The sequence below is a fragment of the Hordeum vulgare genome, chromosome 3H, assembly GCF_904849725.1.
Source record: "Hordeum vulgare subsp. vulgare chromosome 3H, MorexV3_pseudomolecules_assembly, whole genome shotgun sequence".
Lineage (NCBI taxonomy): Eukaryota > Viridiplantae > Streptophyta > Magnoliopsida > Poales > Poaceae > Hordeum > Hordeum vulgare.
The window spans coordinates 605,818,732-605,826,663 of record NC_058520.1 but is presented as its reverse complement, the minus strand read 5'-3'; the positions used below and the strand labels follow the sequence as shown (position 1 = coordinate 605,826,663).

Genomic DNA, 7,932 nt, shown 5'->3' with positions numbered 1-7,932 from the left:
CCTTCAAAAATGAATCGATGCACAAGCGTTGTTGTCGGCTGATCAAGATTCTTGAGTTTTCACCTTGAAAAAAGTCGGAGATTCCCAAAACAGTGCCTTAGGCAAGGTCATTGTTAGGTACAACCAATCAAGGTCACACCTTGGGCTTTCACCTAGAAATCGTGCCTTGGTACTCGAGAAGCACCACCGGAAATATTGTGTACCTGATTTGCCGCCCTCTCATGTAATGGCCGCCACTGCAAGTCCTCAACACCCGACACATAGAAAAAACCATGTGACGCCACTCTTCATCACAACCAAAACATCTCTACGCCATTACAATGCTCTGTTCGTAGCCACCATGACTTTCTTCATCACTGTCAATGCCATGGAAATGTATACTCCGACATGAACCATGGCACTGACAAGACAACAAAGTTTCATGCCATGTCCTCATGAAGCCTCACTGGCCGAAGATGAGCACACGCCCGACCTGATCAATTCTGATCTAGATATCCAGTGGTGTCATGCGCAAAAAAGATAAGATCTTCAAGGGGAAGACCAGAACTCGTCAGTGTCCAGATCAAGGGGGCTGGCATGAAGAAGATCGGCGTTTTCAAGCACAACGAAAATCAGGGTCAACCACCTTTATTCCAACCGAGCACGCCTACCGGCCATCCACTGGATAACCGGACTCAAGCCGGCATGCTCACCGGCTCGCCGATGAGGCGCCTCCTGTTGGGGAACGTTGTATGAGAAATAATAAAAAAAAAACGCACACAAAGACCCATCATGATGATGTTCATCTATGAAAGACATGGAAGGCATGGGTGGCTTCGGAGCTACCATGAACGGGTTTGAAAAAACGTTACGGTTTTGACAAATTTTACAGGCTCTATTCGTGGTGTTTTTCGACATCATGAAATTAAAAGTGTTATTTTATTTTACAGATTTGACTATTTTTAAGAAGTGATTTTAGCAACGAATTCGATCGCCCGTTCAAGATGCGCCAGGTTGCGCTAGTCGTCGGCTATTTCCACAAAAAGTCGTTCGAGGCCAGCGCATTGACACACCGGCCACGCACGTCCTTTTCTTGACCGTTCCGGGAGCAAGGAGCCAAGGAGAGGTATATACGTCCTGGATGCTTTGTTTATCATGAGCGTTTTTGCAACGCTAAAATGAGAGGTGTGCCGCGCTGCGGTTGTCACGGAGGGCACGTGCAGTGAGTCCCGTGTCTGTCCCCACATTGTGCCCACTATTTATACTAGCTAGCGATCGAGCTAGTGGCTGTATCTACTTGGACATATATATTTGTGTGTGTGCGCACGAGTCCAGGAAGTCTGCGCACGCGTAGAAATGCAGCAGCGGATTCAATCACCCGTTGAAGATGCATGCGGCAGGTTGTGCAAGGCTCTGCCCTCTGTGGGCGGCCATTTTCCTCAAAAACTCCGCGTTCAAAGCCTTACATGGCAAAAAAATATTTCCTCCACCAGCACCACTCCTACCTCCACCTCAACCTTCACCACCACCATAAAAAAAGCTTTAGAAAAACAACCACGAACTACCCATCACGAGTGAGATGGATGGTTTGGCTGTCCTAACCTTACACAATAAAACTAAGATGCAAAATGTAGGGAAAACGGGTAAGTAAGAAGAATAGGAGATCTTTTATGTGGGAAGAGAAGGAAGGAGGAGAAAGAAAGAAAGGAGATAAGGAAGAATGAAAGAAGGAGGAAGGAGGAAGGAGAAAGAAGGTGGCCTAGCCCTGGCCGAGTGATCCAGCCGGCCTGGCCGTAGCCGACTGGGCAGCGTCGACGTGGCCTGGCCGCTTATCGGCCAGCGTCGACGTGGCCGACAGGAGCCTTACACAGTTACGTTCTGGGAGGAGAGCAAGGAGCCTTACACAGTTACGTGTGTTTACCCTGAGCCTCTTTCCACGGCTAAGAGCATCTCCAACAGCGGCGCAAAAAGGCGCGCGCGCTAAACATGCATTTTGCCGCGCGCGGGATAGATTGGCGCGCTCCAGCGGCGGCGGGAAAACCGCGCGGGCGGGAACCGCTTGCGCGCGCGCGAAAAGGCGGCAGCTCGCGCGCCATTTTTGCGGCACAGCGTCCCGCGCGCTGCCGCTTCCTCACGCCACCGCTCCGCGCTCTCTCTCCCTCTGCCTCTCGGGCCGCCGCCCCAGCGCGCTCTCTCTGCCTCTCGCGCCACCGCCGCCGCCGACGCGCCATCATGCCGCCGCACCGCCGTTCTGCATCGGGCTACTGCGGCGTCCGCCAGCGCCCCAACGGCGGGTTCTACGCCGAGATACGCTCCGGCGATCTTCGGCTTAGCCTCGGAACCTACGACACGGCGCACGAGGCCGCCCGCGCGTTCGACGCGGCGGCGTGGCGCCTAGGCAGGCCGCGCCTCCAAATGAACTTCCCGGACGTCCACACGCTCCAGCAGGCGTTAGACCTCGCCCCGCCGCCTCGTCTAAACTCCGCACAAAACCGTGCGGAGCACACTGCGCTGCAGCACCGCCTCCTCGTCGCCCAGGAGGACGAGCGGGTCATGGCGGAGTGGCGCCGGCGCCACCTGGAGGACGTCGCCTACGAGCAGGAATATTGGGAACGGCGCCGCGAGGAGGACACGCGCCGGCGCCGCGAGGAGCGGTTGGACAGGCGTCGTCGGAAGGCATTGGCGTGTGCGCAGGCCGACCTCGTCAATGAAGGCGGGAGGTCCTTCTTCACTGAAGAAGATGAGCGTTGGTTTGACATCTGGCTGTCAACCTCTGACGACACCAACGACGATGATGATGGTGCAGATGACTGGAGCGACTAGGATTAGTTTTTTTGTTTTCGAACTATCTAGCACCGAACTATCTATCTATGTTTTCGAACTACCTATCTAGTTGCAATCTATGTAAAATAACTTTGTATCTTTTTTATTTAATGCAATCTACTTATTAAAAAATGTTGTGCACGCGCTGCATTTTTGGACACTGGTGGAGCGGCGTGCGCGCGCTGCATTATAGCGCGGCTGTTGGAGCCAGCGCCTATCCCCGCGCTAAACCAGCCGAAGCGCGCGCGGCAAACGCCTTTTTTAGGCGCGGCGCGTAGCGCGGCTTATGGAGATGCTCTAAAATGAGAGGCATACATGCATGTATTGTTTTCCATACAGTATTTCTTCCAGGTTTTCCAAGAGAAAGGCAGCTGAGAGAGGCGGCGGACATTCCACTCAGGTAGTACTAGTACTACTAGATCATAGATGGCGCGCGTTGTTGCGTCCGTCTATTTTGGTTCTTGGTTGTTAGGAATATAATGTAACGTGTATACATTTGTTTGTAATGCTTTCAAATTTTGTGCTTGCCTCTTTCATAGTGGTATGTAAGCAGAAAAAACAGTGTTTTAGCAACGCCGGTCTATTTTGGCTCTTGGTTGTTACGAATATAATGTAACGTATATACATTTGTTTGTAATGCTTCCAAATTTTGTGCTTGTCTCTTTCATAGTGGTATGTAAGCAGAAAAACAGTGTTTTGAGTTTTTTCTTTGTGTCTAATGTTTGAGCCATGCTATTAAGTGATATTAAGCACATGCGATATGATTTAGGGTGATTGATATGGATCATGACAACTGTTTGGCTCCTAAAAAGACTCCCACAGAGGCTGACATCACGGTAACTTTAAAATAGAAATATTGAGGAAAGACATCAGGAATATTTTAGAGAAGAAAATAGGCAGTACAAAATTTAACAACTTTTGGACAATGTTTATTATTAAAAAAATCTTAATGCATTCTGGCCAGTAATACAATTATACATCATAGTATAACAGACAAATATCTTGCATTGCACCAGGATAGATGACTGAGTGTGTACTTGCTCCGATTTAAGGTAGTAGAATTCCATCTAATCTATAATAATAAGAGTCTGTAAGCTCAATATCAAATGCCAGAAACAATGGCTCAAGTATGCTACATTTTAACGGACTTACAATTTCTTACATTGAAATACAAATAAAATACTTGTTAGTAAGGCTAATCTCCTATCTTTTTAATGCAAAGAAACACAAAGGCACTTTGAGTTTTCTTGAAAAAATAATGGTGGCAGTCTCCCACTCCAGCTCATAGCCTCTTTTGGTGCTTTCCTCCTGCATTTGGATATGAACATACTTGTACGGATTCTTTTATCATAAATGGATATACAGTCTTGACATGTACAACCCAACCAAGTAATATGTTATGATGTTGTCTACTTGATAGTGAAAATATGTTAGGAAACCGATTTAAAATTATCTAGCAATTCATTTGCAAAACGCAAAGTTTGTTTTGACGGGAATAATACCACTTCAGATAAAAAATTAGCATTTGAACAAGCAATAATATTGGATTGTTCATATTGGATAACATATCTAAAGATGAAATAAAGAAATAACCCAGGTGAGATAGGATACAATGAAACTGGAGTTTCCTAGCACCGGGTAATGGAGATGAAAAGCCTCAGCTTGTAGATTGGCTGCTGCAAACCAAAAAAAAAAAAAAAGATAAGATACTCAGCAACTTCACCAATAGCATCAATCAAAACTGCGAAATGGTTGCAATCAATTTTTGATATAAATGTAATTAGGAGTCTCATTTAAAAAAAATAAACACATGTCTCCATCAATAGTAAGGACCGAAAAGAAAAATCTGAGGAAAACAAACTGTAGAGGGGAACGGGGTGGGGGTCCTTACCTCATGTTGCTTGGGGATGCAAAAACTGCAGTCTTGGGAGGAGGACAAGGGAGAAGGTCATACGGGAAAGAGGTAGCCATGGATGTAGTTGTTGGAGGCGCGCAGTGGGGTGATGTTGTGATTGACGGTGTTGAGAATCCAGACGGGCAGGCGTGTGGTCAAAGGGGAGGCATGTGTACTTTACAATAGCACGGAGAAAGGGGTAATTCAACAGTGTCCTTTATCCGTTTACGGATTGATACCTTCAAAATAAAAACTTCGTTAACTGGGTTACATGATTAATTATTTGCATATGGGAAGGCAGACTTATAATTGGAACACATGTGTTTTTCCATACACAATGTTAGATCTGTTTATAAAAGGTGAGAGCACATAGTCATGTACATCAACCATGATAATAGATGGAGTTAATATATTTCTTATGTGTCAACTCAGATAATTTCTTGATTATATTAGCATCTTACTAACTGTTTGAATTTTGTAATGAAAATAATCTCCTGATAATCGTATTCTAAAGTATATAAAGAGAGTTTAGAAGCGATGTGAAATTCACGGCAAGGATTAATGGTTAGTTCTACCTGTCAGTAAACATAAGAGCCTTTCTTCAGGTAGAGAACAGAAATCAGTGTCCAAAAAAGTAATGGATTGATGTTTCTATATGTACAGAATTTGTAGGTTCGGCACAAATAAAATGTGACATCAATTGAAGTGTCTAGTCTAGTTGGCAGGTTGATTTTCCTACAAATTAGTGAATCAACAAGGAAATGCGGAGAGAACGGGTGAAAATTGGCCGTCCAATGTTGTACAGCGGGCGGAGGAAGCCGGTGATGCATCATCATCTACGTGCTTCTTGTTCTGGAATTTCACCGATGAAAGTGACACAGAAAAGATGCCAACTACAATAGTAGGATCCAGAAAATGCTTTTGTCCAGCTTGCACCAGTGTAACACGAAACAATTTGACGAGCAGTGCCGCTACCAGATTTGTAAGAACTGAAAAGGGGAAGTTTTTCTGGTTTTTTTCCCGCGTAACAAACAGATGAGGAAGGCAAGGATATATGCAGGATGCATTCATTAGTTACAGCATGCAGTAATTCCATTATTTCATTGTCAAATTCTAGAGTACATTAGTTCTATAGCATTCCATCCGTGGTAAAGTAAATAGTATTATTCAAATATGACTACATGGGGCTAAGATCGTACCTAGAGGATGACGAAGCATGAGACCTCATGGAGCAGAGATGGAGCACCGCAGTAACCCTGCATCGTGGTTATCAGTTGTGGTGGGGCAGCAGGCGGATGTACAGAATGCCCCGAGTCCCACAGCTCCCTAGTGGGGATGGAATGGAGGTGGAGCCGCAGGTTGTACGGCTTCCCATTCTTATCCACACCATCCGTCATCACGCCAATCGGCAAACATATCAATCCCCATGAATTCAGTTACCGAGATTCAGTCAAGACCATGAGCGAATATCCGCCATGATATGGACCTTCGTATGAAGACCATGTGGCAGGGCATGTTGTCGCCGGTGAGCCAAGTGTTGAGATCTTGAGGAGGCACTTCCCCATGCAGTGCTCCTTTCAGACCAACCCATCATACCGCTTCTTGGGGATCTTCACCGGCTACTCCGGCGCTGTTGTTAGTCCCCGCCATGAGAGAGAGAGCCAGAGCAAGGGGAAGTTGAGGGAGAGGGGCGCTGTAGAGGAAGAGGCTTGGGAGTGGACGTGCCGGAGCAGATCGAGAATGGGAGAGTCGTGTGGGTGGCGGCGATGGAATTAGGATAGGGTTTGGAAAGAGCGAATCGGGAGAGAGACGAGAGGGTATTCGCGTTTGGTGGGCCGTGGATCGTCGTGCATGGCCCGATGAACAGGAATGCACCGAATTTTCTACTGGAGCAGCGTCCCTCCAGGACAGCTGGGCCCGTCGAGCGAGAAACGGACGCTAATAAAGATCGGACGGACATAAACGTATAGATCATAAAATTGGACGGCCAGAAATGCTAAATGGTGTGAGAGGGCTGGGATTAGGCTCAGTTTTACTGTCCTTAACGTGCACCCTACCCTATTCCACTATTCTTCCCGGTGCTCCTCACGGTTCTTTATGCTGCCGCACATGGCTGCCCCTATATAGATGTTTTTACTTTTCAATTTAATACTCCCTCTACCGCAAAATAAATGACACAAATTCTGTACCAAAGCAGGGACACTTATTTTAAAACGGAGGGCCGGGTAGATGTTCACAAACCCAAACTTAAAAGGTTTTGATTTTTCTTTTGTGAGCATTTTTATTTAAACGAACAATAGACGAACACTTTTTTGAAACGAACAAGTTTTTTATTTAATAGACATTCGGAAATTCAATTATATTGATGTTAGCATTTTTTCTATTAAAACGTTTTTTTTTGGCATATTTGTTATAAAAATAAGAATATTTATACATTATCAACAGAATTAAAAAAGCGAACATTTTATGAAATTTGTACAAATGATTATAAATGTAAGCATTTTTCAAATATAAATGAAAACATAAAAAAGACAAAAAAAAACCTGTCACCGGACTTTCTAGACTCTAGCGGCAATAGTCGTCGTGAAATCAACGGTTCTGTCCATCGATGGTGCTTCAGGCTGAGCTACATGGAGGTATGACTTGATTCGTACCATCTTCTTACTAACCGATGCGTAAGCTATCCTTGCTATACCACTATGCACCAGGAATGTGGATGATTTGTGGTCTTGGAGCTGCGAAAGGAAAGGGATTTTCACTGTTCGTTCTGATTATCATATGATGTTGAACACTAAGTTTCATAGGGACAATTGGCTTGAGGAGAATGGTGGCCCCTCCAATGCAGGTTTCGAGGGCAGGGCATGGATGTCCTTGTGGAAAGTTAAAGTTCCATCCAAACTGAAAGTTTTCTGTTGGCGCCTGGCTCAACACTCGATCCCTTCTACGGATGTTCTTCATCATCGACACATGGCCGATTCTTCGCGATGCATGTTGTGTGGGATGCAGGACTCGTGGCGACATGCTCTCCTGAGCTGCACTATGTCACGTTCTATTTGTTCTTTGGCCGATGAGAACCTTGTTCATCAATTGAGTATGAACCAAGACAGCAATGCCAAAAGTTGGATTTTCACCATGCAAGAACAGCTTTCTATGAAGGAGTTTCTGAGTTGTCTGGTCACCCTCTGGGCTATCTGGAGAGCTCGAAGGAAGGCAATATATGAAGACATCTATCTAAG

At 45.7% G+C, this 7,932-nt stretch overlaps 1 long non-coding RNA gene across 1 annotated transcript; it reads right to left on the bottom strand.

Moving 5' to 3' along the window:
* Positions 1-3,767: 3,767 nt before the first annotated feature.
* LOC123441049 lies at positions 3,768-6,527 on the bottom strand. Its single transcript, XR_006630394.1, has 3 exons — positions 5,896-6,527; positions 4,694-4,935; positions 3,768-4,478 (listed from the first exon to the last, which is right to left on the bottom strand). It is a non-coding gene; the product is annotated as an uncharacterized LOC123441049 (long non-coding RNA).
* Positions 6,528-7,932: the final 1,405 nt, after the last annotated feature.